Genomic DNA, 14201 nt, shown 5'->3' with positions numbered 1-14201 from the left:
GGGGGGGGGGGGCTGGTTGTGGACACAGCACCCCGCTATGCCGGGGGGGGAGGGGGTTTAAGGACAGGGACACAGCACCCCGCTATGCCGCGGGGGGGGCTGGTTGTGGACACAGCACCCCGCTATGCCGCGGGGGGGGGCTGGTTGCGGACACAGCACCCCGCTGTGGAGGTGGCGGGGTCTCCTACTAACACGGCTCTGCGTGGAGGGGGGTGAAGCATCTGATCGCAGGGGAGCCAGAAGCGGGGAGACCACGGGGCTCTTCCACCAGCCCCCCGCCAGGAAGGGGGAGTCGGAGGCTCTTCCCGAAGGGCCCGGCGCTCCGTGCTCCGGCGTTGGTCAGCCCAAAGGAAACCCACGGGCAGCCCTAGGAGGCTGTCTCCGCGGCTGGCGCCTGCCCCTCTCCAGGCACCCAGCGCGCAGCCGGGGCAGCGGGTCTGGCGAAGCGCTTCACAGAGCCAGGACTTCCCTCCCCATCGCTACCAGCTCGGCGGGGGAGCAATGGGAGCTGGCCGCGGCTCGCCCGGAGCAGCCACCCCCAGCCCGGGGCGCCGTGCCCGGCCGGCAGATCCACACGCCGGCGGGGGCAGCGATGCGGCAGGAAACTCCAGGAGCATCAGAGGCGGGACTGTCCCAGCGCCGGCAGAGCTCGACCTCCCGTCCGGGTCGCAGGGCCGAGCCCGCGGGGGCGCGGGAGGCTGCCCCGGGCTCCCCTGGCAGCCGAGCCGAGCCCCGCAGGGGCAGCCACTCGGCACCAGCAGCTGCTGTTACTCCGCTCCCTCGGCCCGGACATCCCGCTCAAACTTTCCTTTCATGATTCGAAGCCGCATCCGAAGTGGGCACCGCCGGGCTGGAGGTGCCGGGGCTCAGTCCCTCTGCGCTGCTCAGCGGGGAAAGCCCCTGTCCCGACTCCTCCTTCACCTCGGCGCGCCCGCCGAAGCCGCCAGCCTGGCACCGCCAAGTTACATCCCTCCGCTGCGGGGCGACACCCCCCGGGGCAGCGCGGCGCCCTCCTGGCTGCAGGGTGGGGAGAGGGGCTGGCAGGGGGCGCGGAGCTGCCTCCCGGCGTGTGTCTCCCGCGGCGCCCTCTGCCCGGATCCTTGCTGTGCCGCTGGCTACTCGGCCTCGCTCCTCAGGCTGCGCGGCAGAAGCACGAGCGGCAGCCGCTGGCGCCCGGACTGTGTCGCTCTCTGCCGGCGAGACAAGCAGCCACTGAGGCTCGGGCGTCTCGCACTTGCTTTCTCAGTGTTATTATAGGCACCCAACACCCTCTAGGCGCGCATGCGTCTTATCCCAGCCACCCCTTTCGCCTTAGTCTCCCGCAAGGGGACAGGAGTGGGGCGGGGGAGCAGCGTTTGATTGTCGTAGTTCAACTCCACTAGCCAGACATGCTCAGTCTGATGGGGGAAAGCGAGCGGCTGGGGGAACCGAGCTGAATTTGCAAGGCAGAGTCTGCTAAATCAAAGAGCAGCTCAAGTGTCAGGCCACCCAATACCAAGCGAAAATAAGGTTAAAAATGAGGCAGCAAAATCCATGAGAGGATACATAGCTGCTTGCCAACCTAGCTGAAAAAGAAGTTAGCAGCTTCTGGCTTAAGAAGACACTAGCTCGTTCAGTTAAAAGAGAATCTGCTACTAAAGCAAATAGCATTTATGTTAAGCCACCAAAAAAAGTTACAGTGAATTTCAAAGTCTGACAAGAGGGAAACTAACAGTATGAAAGTCAAAGAGTGAGTTACTTACCCAACCTTTGTGTTTACCTACTGCAGAGCGATCCTCAAGTGCCCTGTCCTCTCATACTTACCTGCCTTAGGCAGGAGTCAAAGAAAACCAGCGTTTGTTAAGTATTTTTAACCTTTTTTAGTTTTATTTCCTTAATTGTTATTTTTATTACAAATTCGGTATAATCTGAATGAGCACTAATGCCCTAACATTTCAACCTGCATGTTATTTCCACAATTACCAGTAATATCTCCACCAGGCCACTGCTAAGTGTGTGAGGAGAATGATCCCTTTTGAAAATGCTTTGCAAACTTTACATCTTAAAAGAAGCCACCTCTGTGGTGCAACAGGGTAACTGTTGGCAAGTATACAACACTGCATAAAATACAACCATTAGCAGGTTGAAACTGCAGTGGAATTTAAGTAGGCAGAATGAACTTCACATTGGAATTTGGCTAGAAAACTGGGATTGACACTCCTAGTCTTGCAAAAAGTGACATGGAATTTCTAATGAACAAAAGTAGTCAGGGTGCCAGTTTTAGGTTTTCTTTGAAAGATGCACACCAGTACAATATCCTATAATGCTATGCAGGGACATTGTTCCAGTGCTGATTCAGGAGATGTGCCATGTATCAAGCCACTTATACTATTTTCTAAGCATCTTTTTGTTTTAGTCTTTTTTCCTTCAAGTCTGCCATCCAAAACCACCTATCCTGTACACAAACTGAGCAGATGACAACTTGAGATGCAGTATACCTAGACAAGCTTTAAAGCATGTATAGTTTGTAGTTGAGCGGCTCTATCAGTTCATAAAGAGTTACTACATCTATATTTAATTTAATTAAAAGACTGATTTTTCTCCATCATACAGAACAGCACCTGACATTGGTAATTTCCCTCATATTCAGTTGTTTCTACACTTCATAATTTAACACTCAGTTGTAAGGACACTTGTTCCTCTGGTGAGACTGTAGAACTAGTTTCAAGTGGAAGGAATTTTTTATGGCAAAGAATCTATATCTTTATCTGGGTATGACTATATTATGATGTTTTTTCCCTTTTCCTTTATATTACCACAGCCCCCCTACCCCCCACCCCAAGTACACTTGTTAAAGTTTTCTGTATGTTATTTGTCCTTTTGGTTTTTAAATGAATACATGACAAACAGTAATAAGTAATCCCTGAAAAAAAGGAATTGTGATGAAGACTATTGTAGTTAGGCCCCAGTGCTGCCGGATGCTCAGCATGTGGTAAAACGTCCATTCCTGTACATCAGCTTCTGTGACTGGCGTTTTAGTGGAGAGAGCTCAAATAACATTTTTAACAAAATGAAATGGATGCAAATAATATAATCACATATTTATTTTATCTTTCAGCTGTGAAATCAAAGAAAGTTGTTAGTGGCTCTGTGTGAGTGACTGACAAACCCATTACAGGTTTAAACAAGAGCCAGCCGCAGTCAGGAGATCAGCCACTGGGATCACATAGGGGGTAATATATCAGGAAACACAATGTTCCATTAAGTTAATTCTTTCATTTTTTAGAAAATTGGCATGGATATTACCAGTGTGCATTTTGATTATGAGATGATGTTAAAGTAAAAAATGTGTCCTTTACTAGAAGGAAAGAAAGCAACTGAGATAATTTCCATTCTTTCAGAGTTCTACCTGACTGCAATAAAGTTGATTGCAAAATTCTATAAATCTCTGAGATTTTTCAATTCTCTGCTTTTCTTAGTACTTTTGAAGCTAAGTTATCATCTTTCTTTAACTACCAAGGAAATACTATACTAGCTTCATACACTCCATTTTCAACCCCTTTATCCTTCAGTTCTCCACTCACTTTCAGCAGTTCTCACACATGCTCCCAGATGGGTGTTAGTCCTAGTGTTCTAGTCAAATTCCAACACAGGTAATTACATCCCATCTACCCACATTACTTCTGAGGTTTCAGTTGTCTACGGTGTTCTTCCTTACTTGCTGCCCTACAGTTTAGTAGTATTGCTGTCTTCTGCAAAATAGCAATGTTCCTCTCCAGAAGTTGCTGCACTGCAGTGGTGGGTGAAGAAATGATCCCTAACCCTAACCTCCCTCATTAGGGTATTGTGAATCATAGTAAACATTTGCAAAGGGCTGCTGTTTATTGGTAGAATTGCAGTGCCTGTAGGACAGATTCTATGGCCAGCGATAGTAACTAAGCTGCATTAAAATTGTACAGTTGAAAGAGAAGAAATTTGTGTGGATTTCAGTTATGAGGGTTGTTAGTTCTATCTCAAAGACTGATCAGCACATCCCTGTTGCTCTTAATAAATTCTTTAGCATTTGCAATCTCTAGTGAGAGACACTGCTTTCTCTCTATACAAGCAGTCCACATCAGTCAGAGTGAGCATTACCCAAGCCAACTGTGTGTGAAAAACTACAGTGGAGCTAATGCAAGATAACTAGCCTTGAGGCACGGCAAGGGAAGGTGAACTGTCTAGAGAGGGACTTAAAACCTGAGGGTTCATATCAGTAACTGGTGGCAATGTCATCCTGACAGCTGGGAGTGAGAAAATAGCATCTGTCATGCCCCTGAATTCATTTAACTTCTCCCTGCATGTCCATTGTCTTTAATCCCACTTGAACTTATAGTCTCTTCTTAATAAGAATAGCAATGCCTTCACTCTCACATTTTTAGTGAGTAAAATATTTCTTCAGCTCATCCTCCAACTAGTTTGTCATGTTGATTGTCAGTACGCTGCATCTCTTTAAATAGCAGTAATGTAATTTTGTTGCACAAGATTCTACTTGTTATCAGGTAATTAAGTCCCTGTACATTCATGGTGAAAACCTTTAGTCATATCAAAATAGTAAATATCTTCCAGCTTCAAATCACCTGTAGCGGCGATCTAGTGACCCAAACACATGACTAAGTACTAGGAGCTTCTGAGTTCTAATCTTGGCTGATATACTGGTCCTGTCCTTTGGCAAATCACTTCCAGTTTGATCTCATTGGGTGCTCACCACTTTGCAAGTCCAAGTCTATATTAGCTTCTGTCTGTAAAAATGAAAATACTAACTACCCTTTTACCTGACAGGAGTGTGGGGAGGATTAAACTAGTTAATGGCTATAAAAGCATTTTGAAGATGAAGAGTACCAAACACACTGTACTAGTAAAAACATTAAAGACACACAAGATGAAGTAAATCTTCATTTTGGGTCTGATCCAGTGCCCACTGAAGTCAATGAGAATCCTTCCAAGAAGAATATCTTGGCTTGGTAGCTTTCTAATAGTATTAAATGTCCTTCTTGAGAAAAAGGGAGTTGATTTTAGATGATACCTATCAGGTTCTCTTGTTTAAAGGTGGAATTTTCAAATGTATCTAAGTGACTTAGGAACACAAACTCCCTTTAAAGGTCCATGGTATTTGTGCTCTTGATACATACACAGACAAGGGGGAGAGGGAAGTATCACAAAAATATAATTTTTCTGGTGGGATAAGCCAGACTTTTATTAGACAGAAAGCAAAAATTAGAAAGATAGGATGAATAAAATGAAGCTGGAAATAGATAACAAGGGAACAACAAAAACCTTTGGGTTACATCTTCGAAGTTGCTCAGGACACAGCCATGCAGATGGTAGTGTCATCTGGTTTGGCCAGAATGTCTTTTGGGATCAGGAAAAGGAAAGCCCAACACATAGTTGATGCTGATCAATGTCATTTTGCTGCTAATGATGCTCTGCTCTCTCTCCCACACTTAAAGCTCACTCTCAGTAAGTTGCCAAGTGCTCCATAGAAAAGAAATGTCAACTTCATACCCATCAAATTTGACCTATTCAAGATGAATTTCCTACAGTCCATATATGCCTCTTCCTCTCCTCTACAGAGTATATTCTCTTCTTAAAACAAATTTGTAACCTCACCAGAAGCCTTGAAAATATTTTAGTTCAAACTCAGCATAATTCTCTGCCCTCTGCTTTCTTTCAATATTAGGCTTTAGAACGTGCATAGGTTAAAACAACCACCCCAAAACCTTTCACCCACTACTAGCTGCAGGAAAGAGGTATTATTAATTGCCATATTTTTATATGGACAATTTAAAACAAACTCAGGACAGGGTTTAACACAACAGCTAGGTTCTATTCCAGTTTGGATATTATCAACACAATTATTAACTAGATTCCTCTTGCTGAATATTTGTTGTTGGTGATGCATGAGGCAGAAAGAACCCAGCTTGGCTTTCAGATTGCAGGTTGAGTTTGCAGGGATGTCAGTTAGAAAAGTATTTTTATTTTTACTTATGAACTGAGCGGGTTGGATGTGAAAATCATTGAGGCAACAAACATCCATTTTGCAAAGTCACTTTTCAAAATAGGACTGTACTATAGCACTGACATCACAAGGAGTTGCTGCCCCCATGTGAAGTTTGTAGGAACAGTAAGGTTACTAAGGACTGGTATAGAGTTTTCATATGGATAACTCTTTCAGTTAAGGGTGTCATTTTACTTAAATAGTTGTACCAGTACAATCCTTAGTGTGGACTCAGTTATGCCAGGATGAAGGTGTTTTACACTGGAATAGCTTATTCTCCTTCCTAACTATATAGATATTAAGTACCTTTATAGTGACATAGCTGCATTCTCACTAGTGGGTGGTACTGCTTTAACTCTACCAGTATATTTAAAGTGGGACAACTTGTGTGTGTAGATAAGCCTTCTAACTTCTGTTAGGGGGTTCATATCGGGGTTAGAGCAGTATTATTCTAATAAGCAGAGCATGGGATCTCTCTCTGCTTAAGGTATATTTTAAATATATACTTTTTTGTTTCACAACTGAATGTTTTCTTGCATTGGGGGGGCATTTTGATTGATTCAAATTGGCTGGAAAAGATTTAAAACTAAATGATCCAAAACAAATCCCACCAAAAGTCAACAGGCTGTAAAATAATATGGAGAGACAAAGTTATTGTGAGCACAGAGATAGCATAATGGTGCTTGCCTATTTTCAGGGGCTACAATGGCACAGACCAGAGTAACATACTAATGCTCAGCTTCTAATATCACAGCTCATTGTGTTTACATGGGCAATAGAAGAGTGACACCCGTAGTCAGTACAGCACCCCCTGCTTATAACAGTAAATGCAGACATCTCCAATATCAAAAGTTTGGCTCTGGCAGTGCACCATTGTGTCAAACAAGGGGCTTAAGAAATGTAAGTTAAAGAGAATGATAATGGCCTCTCAACTCTTGGGGATATCTGCCTCTAGATTCAGGAAAATGACTTTGGAACAACTAAGGAAGGGACCTCCCCCCCCCCGGAGACTCCTTTCCAATTTCTACACTGAGACCACTGCATGCTAGGACAAGGCTCTGGGAGTTTGCTAGTGGGATGTGAATACTCAGACAGTGCAGAGGTAATCAATAAAGCTGATAGTTATGGGCTTCACTAGTGAGTCTCCATGCATTTATTTAAAGTGCTCTTCGTAACTGAGGACACAGAAGACTCCTGCTACAGCATAAGAGCAGGCAAACAAAGTTAAAATGTTTGTTTTCAAAGTGGCAGAGTTGCATCTTCCTAATCCAATGACTATTTCTGCTATATCAAATGATTCCAAACAACAGTAAAATAGGGAGAGATCTGACCATCTTTTAGGCTCCAGTGGAGAAGAGGAAGAATTGCTCAATAGGGGCCCATTCCTACAGACCAAAAGGACTGCACAATTAGGTTCTCTACCATTATGTGATCATTCCCCTCTATTTAACATTGGTGAGGCCTCATCTGGAGTACTGTGTCTAGTTTTGGGCCCCACACTACAAGAAGGATGTCAGTGGAGGGCAACAAAAATGATTAGGGGGCTGGAGCACATGACTTATGAGGAGCCGCTGAGGGAACTGGGATTGTTTAGTCTGCAGAAGAGGAAAATGAGGGGGGATTTGATAGCTGCTTTCAACTACCTGAAAGGGGGTTCCAAAGAGGATGGATCTAGACTGTTCTCAGTGCTAGAAGATGACAGAACAAGGAGTAATGGTCTCAAGTTGCAGTGAGGGAAGTTTAGGTTGGATGTTGGGAAAACTTTTTCAGTAGGAGGGTGGTGAAGCACTGGAATGGGTTACCTAGGGAGGTGGTGGAATCTCCTTCCTTAGAGTTTTTAAGGTCAGACTTGACAACGCCCTGACTGGGATGATTCAGTTGGGGATTGGTCCTGCTTTGAGCAGGCGGTTGGACTAGATGACCTCCTGAGATCCCTTCCAACCCTGATATTCTATGATTATACAAAAGCTGTTTCGTTTGACTCTGACAATTAAGTTGCTGTGTTTCTCAGCCAATAAAAAAGCACATTAACAAAAGTAAAGTTTAATTTTTACACTTTCTATCTACCTAAGGTATTTCTATGGCCCCCATTACCACCTCACAATCTTTAATGGGTTTATCCTCACAACACCCCTGTGAGGCAGGGAATTATCTCCACTTTACAAATGGGGAGCTGAGGCTAGATCCACACAGGTGACTTAGGCTCAGCACTAAAGTTAGGTGCCTTGCTGCCTAGTGGAATCTTCAGCCATGAGTTAGGTGCCTAGCCTCCCTAGACTACATGTGGGGAGAGTTAGATGCCTAAGAATAGGATTCACAGAGGCCAGAATGCTGAGGAAGGAGCTGCCTAAACTAGCCAGGAGGAAATGCTGAAGAAAAGGGTGGCCTAGAGCCAGGAGCAGTGGAAGTGTCCTAAAAGTGTGTGTGTGTGGGGGGGGGGGGAACACAGACACTCGACCCATGGCCCCACCTCTCTGTGCCTCCCTGCCCCCCCAAGACCCTGCCCTTGCACCTCCCATTCCCCTTGAGGCCCCGCCCTCGCACTGCCCCTTCTCCCTGAGCCCCCATCCTAGTGCCACTTCTTCCCCCAAGGCCTTGTTCCCATGCTGCCCGTCCCAAGACCCCACCCTCCCATCGTTCACCTTTACGGCTGATAAAAAGTGGGAAGCCATAGCCCCTTGGCTCCCCTGTTCTGGCACTCCTGCCTAGAATCCTGACTCTCAAGGTGAATTAGATGTCTGAGTCAGAGGGATGCAGCCATCTCTGCTTGGAATTCCTCTCCTGGAGTTCGGTGCCTAAGCCAAGTTAGTCTTCTTTTGCAATTCTTCCCCCCAAACTCAGAGGGGGATGAGGTGCTACCATCTGCCACTCCCTTATAGCCAAGAGCCCACTGGTTATTAGAGCATTTGCCCAGGATGTGCAAGAGGCAAGTTCAGATCCCCACTCTGCCTAATTCAGAGCAGCAATTTAAACCCGGGAAGCTGTTCCACTTTGCATGAAATACTTAAATATTCATTGGACCAGAGAAAGAGTGAGAATGACTCTGTAGCCTACTGGTTAGCACACTCAGCTGGGAAACCCAGGTTCCAGTCCTTACTTAGCATAGGAGATAGCGCAGCTGGAGTCTGCATCCAGGTTGGAGCACTGCACTTTAAGAAAGATGTGAACAAACTGGAGAGTCCAGAGGAAAGCTACAAAAATAAGAGGTTTAGAATACATGATCTATGAGGAAAAGTTGAAAGAATTGGGCATGTTTAGTCAAGAGAAGACTGGCAGGGGATACAACAATCTTCAAATATGTTGTTATTATAAAGGGGACAGTGATCAATTGTTTTCATGTCTACCAAGGGCAGGACAAGTAGTAATCAGCTTAGTTTGCAGCAAGGGAGTTTTAGGTTAGATATTGGGAAAAACTTTCTAAATATAAGCATATTTAAACACTGGAACATAGAATCATAGGACTGGAAGGGACCTCGATAGGGCATCTAGTCCAGTCCCCTGCACTCATGGCAGGACTAAGTATTATCTAGACCATTCCTGACAGGTGTTTGTTACCTGAGAAGATTGTGGAATCCCCATCACTGGAGGTTTTTAAGAACAGATTAGATAGACACCTCTCAGGGATAATCGCCTGTCTCAGCAGACGGGTGGAGGGATAGACTAGAGGATCTCAGCAGGTGTTTCTATGGTTCTATGTGCACTGGTGGAAATTATAGGGGCTTTACTGGCCAAAACTGAGATGCCTAGAGGGTTAAATGGCAAGTTAGCAGGGGTTTTTGACTATCTAAATTTTGGACTTAGGCACCTAAATCTCTCTGTAGATCTAGCCCTAAGCGACTTGCTCAGTCACAGAGGAAGTCTGTGGCAGAGCAAGGAACTGAATCTGGGTCTCCCAAAGCCTAGGCTAATGCTCTAACCACTAGACAAGCCTTCCTCTCTAGTTTCAAGCAGAGATATTCATTCAAATTTATACTGACGTGAGATCACAATCAATACCTTTGTATCAAATGTAGTGAGTGGGGGGCCACAAAAATAATTGCAGTCCAGTGTCTTGCCCTTGCTTACATTGAAGCATTACAACATGAGACAATGATGTTGAGGCTCTACAGTATAAGATCTTGAGCAAATATCACTATGCAACATCAGAACTTCCTGCTGCAATTAGCTCTCTTGGAAGGCAAAACAGCTCCTCAGCAGTGTAGGGCCGAGTACCACTGATTCACACAGCTTTTATTTATCTGATAAATCATTTCCATTATTTTACTTTGAACGTCGGGCTTTCAAGCGATTAAAAAAATTAATCACAATTGTGCGATTAATCGCACCGTTAAGCAACAGAATACCATTTATTTAAATAGTTTTGGATGTTTTCTACATTTTCAAATATATTGATTCAATTACAACACAGAACACAATGTAGACAGTGCTCACTTTATATTTATTTTTGAGTACAAATATTTGTGCTATAAAAAATAGTATTTTTCAATTCGCCTCATACAAGAACTGTAGTACAATCTCTTTATCATGAAAGTTGAACTTACAAATGTAGAATTATGTACAAAAAATAACTGCATTCAAAAATAAAACAATGGAAAACTTTAGAGCCTACAAGTCCACTTAGTCCTATTTCATGTTCAGCCAGTCGCTCAGACAAACAAGTTTGTTTACATTTGCAGGAGATAATGCTGCCCGCTTTTTGTTTAAAATGTCACCTGAGAGTGAGAATGCGTTCACATGGCACTGTTGTACCCAGTATCGCAAGATATTTACGTGCCAGATGCGCTAAAGATTCATATGTCCCTTCATGCTTCAACCACCATCCCAAAGGACACATGTCCATGCTGATGATGGGTTCTGCTCGATAACAATCCAAAGCAGTGCAGACCGACGCATGTTCACTTTCATCATCATGAGTCAGATGCCACCAGCAGAAGGCTGATTTTCTTTTTTGGTGGTTCGGGTTCTGTAGTTTCCACATCGGAGTGTTGCTCGTTTAAGACTTCTGAAAGCATGCTCCACACCCTGTTCCGCTCAGATTTTGGAAGGCACTTCAGATTCTTAAACCTTGGGTCAAGTGCTCAAGCTATCCTTAGAAATCTCACATTGTATCTTCTTTGCGTTTTGTCAAATCTGCAGTGAAAGTGTTCTTAAAACAAACGTACTAGGTAATCATCCGAGACTGCTATAACATGAAACATATGGCAGAATGCGGGTAAAACAGAGCAGGAGACATGCAATTCTCCCCCCAAGGAGTTCAGTCACAAATTTAATGAACACATTTTTAAATGAGTGTCATCAGCATGGAAGCATGTCCTCTGGAATGGTGGCCGAAGCATGAAGGGGCATACGAATGTTTAGCATATCTGGCACAAAAATACCTTGCAATGCCGGCTATAAATGTGCCATGAGAATGCCTGTTCTCTCTTTCAGGTGACGTTGTAAATAAGAAGCCAGCAGTATTATCTCCCATAAATGTAAACAAACTTGTTTGTCTTAGTGATTGGCTGAACAAGAAGTAGGACTGAGTGGACTTGTAGGCTCTAAAGTTTTACATTGTTTTGTTTTTGAGTGCAATTACATAACAAAAAAAAATCTACATTTGTAAGTTGCACTTTCACGATAAAGAGATTGCATTACGGTACTTGTCTGAGATGAATTGAAAAATACTATTTCTTTTGTTTATCATTTTTACACAGGGCAAATATTTGTAATAAAAACAAAATAAAGTGAGCAGTGTACACTTTGTATTCTGCATTGTAATTGAAATCAATATATTTGAAAATGTAGAAAACATCAACAATATTTAATAAATTTCAATTGGTATTCTATTGTTTAACAGTACAAAAATTAATCGTGATTAATTGCAGTTTTAATTGTAATCACAATTAATTTTTTTGAGTTAATCGTGTGAGTTAACTGTGATTGATAGCCCTATTTGAAAGCAAACAAAAATAGCACACATATGGTCATCTACCTAACATTAATAGAGGAAAATACTAGCTGAAACAGACCAAAAAAAATCTTGCATTCTCAGCACTGCTATTTTACATAATATCGATAGTATAGTTCCAAATTTGATTTACCTTAAAAATGGTATAATGTGGCAAGGAATATTCCTTGCATTCTCAACGTTGACTTTAAACGAAGAAATCCACCATTCCATAATGGAGCTTTTTAACACCACTATGTGAATTGGAGCTGGAATTCCATTGCTATCTATGATCCCCTGAATTTATCTAGACTTTTTTTGCTCTTGCTCTCCCCCTGCTGGCTCTGAAGCAGTATCTAGCTAACAAACACTGGAGTAAAGCAGGTACACAAAGGGCTGGTCTACACTGGGGGGTGGGAGGGAAATCGATCAGCGTAGTTGAAGTCGAAGTATCTTAGATCGATTTACCTGGGGTCCACACGGCGCGGGATTGATGGCTGCAGCTCCCCCGTTGACTCCGCTACCGCCACTCGCTCCGGTGGAGTTCCGGAGTCGACGGTGAGCACGTTCTTAACGAGACACGATATATCAATCCCCAATAAATCGATCGCTGCCTGCTGATACGGCGGGTAGTCTGGACGTACCCAAAGAAAGAAGCTATGACTATGTTGGCTGCAGTTGCACTAGCAATAAGGTGGGTGGGGAAGAGAGTGATATTTCTTAAACTGAAAAGGACAAAATGAGAAGGGAAAACATTTTTAAGCTTCCAAACAGACATTAATACAAATAAGGAAAAGCACAAAGTTGTTTTTTTAAGAAAAGGCAATCGTGCTGAGCCCCAGCTGAGAATACATTCATATTGCAGTCAAAGGTGTGATTGGCAACATAGGTATGCAGGCATACCCATCTCATTGAACGAGGGCAGGTAACAATAGCAGTAAAGATGTGGCAGCACAGACCCTGGCACAGGCTAGCAACCCAAGAACATACCCCGAGTCCCCTGCGGACTTGTATGGGGTGGCCAGCTCACACTAGTATGTCCTCATTCACATTGCTACCGGCAGCAGCTAGATTAAAGCTGGGGGCAAGGGAGTCTGTCTACCTGCCCGGCAACCTGACCTTCATTTGTGCTGTAGATATACCCTCAAATACTAGCCCTCATCCTGCAGCCCATTATGGCAAATAAGATTGGCTGCAGGATGCTAATGATCAGAGCCTATGGCCTTCTCTATGATTTTAGCCACTAGTTGCAAACCACACATATAGCTAAGGAAAGCTGTGATTTGCACTGATAGAAAGTATCCCTGCTTGAAACCAGGCTAACTGGTACTGGTGCAAATTGTGGCTTTCCCTGTCTACCCTAAGAATAGGATTTTCAAAAGCACTCCTGTCACATTCACTCTACCCCCACTCTAATCAATGGGAATTTTAGCATTGGAGGATGTGTGCTCATGGCAGAAATCTGGTCTCATTCCCATTGTAGCCAAGGTCTGCTCTTCACTGGATTGCCAAGGGTGCTGAGCACAGGCTGTTTTGTTGAATTCTCTCCTGGTGGTTTAAGCTCTGGCTGCCACAGCAATAGACACAACCATAGGCACTGACTCCGTGGGTGCTTTGGGGCTGGAGCACCCACGGGGAAAAATTTAATGGGTGCTCTGCACCCACCAGCTGCCAAGCTCCCCTCACCCCCCCGCCCCACCTCCTCTGAGCACACTGCATCCCTGCTCCTCCGCCTACCTCCCAACATTTCCTGCCTGGCTGCCACCAAACAGCGGTTTGGCAATATTAGCACACTCTGGGAGGGAGTGGGAGGAGGGGGAACGTGGCACGCATAGGGGAGGAGGCGGGGCTGGGGCAGGGATTTGGGGAAGGAGTTGGAATATTGGCTGGGAGGGGGCGGAGTTGTGGCAGGGACTTTGTGGAAGGGGTTGGAATGGGGGCAGAGTAGGTGGGAAAAGGCAGGGCAGGGCCTCATTGAAGGGGTGGAATGGGGCAGGGCTCAGGGCAGACAGGGGATCGAGTACCCACATGAAAAAGGGGAAGTCAGCTCCTATGGGAGCAACAGGAACTAGCAGCAGCAGAAATAATGATAACAGTTGTCAGTGTTTCTCTAAAATATTTATGTTTTGATTATTTCTTCCAGACAGCCCATGGTTTCAGTCAGAAGCCCCTGCTAAAGGTAAATATGCAACCAGTCAATTAGACTTTTCTTAGTTGAAACGGATTTGAATAATACATACTGCTAAAACTCATTTACAT

This window comes from Terrapene carolina, unplaced genomic scaffold (genome assembly GCF_002925995.2).
Source record: "Terrapene carolina triunguis isolate 2854851 unplaced genomic scaffold, T_m_triunguis-2.0 Scaffold139, whole genome shotgun sequence".
In the NCBI taxonomy this organism is placed as follows: Eukaryota; Metazoa; Chordata; order Testudines; family Emydidae; genus Terrapene; species Terrapene triunguis.
This window is presented reverse-complemented; position numbering follows the sequence as displayed.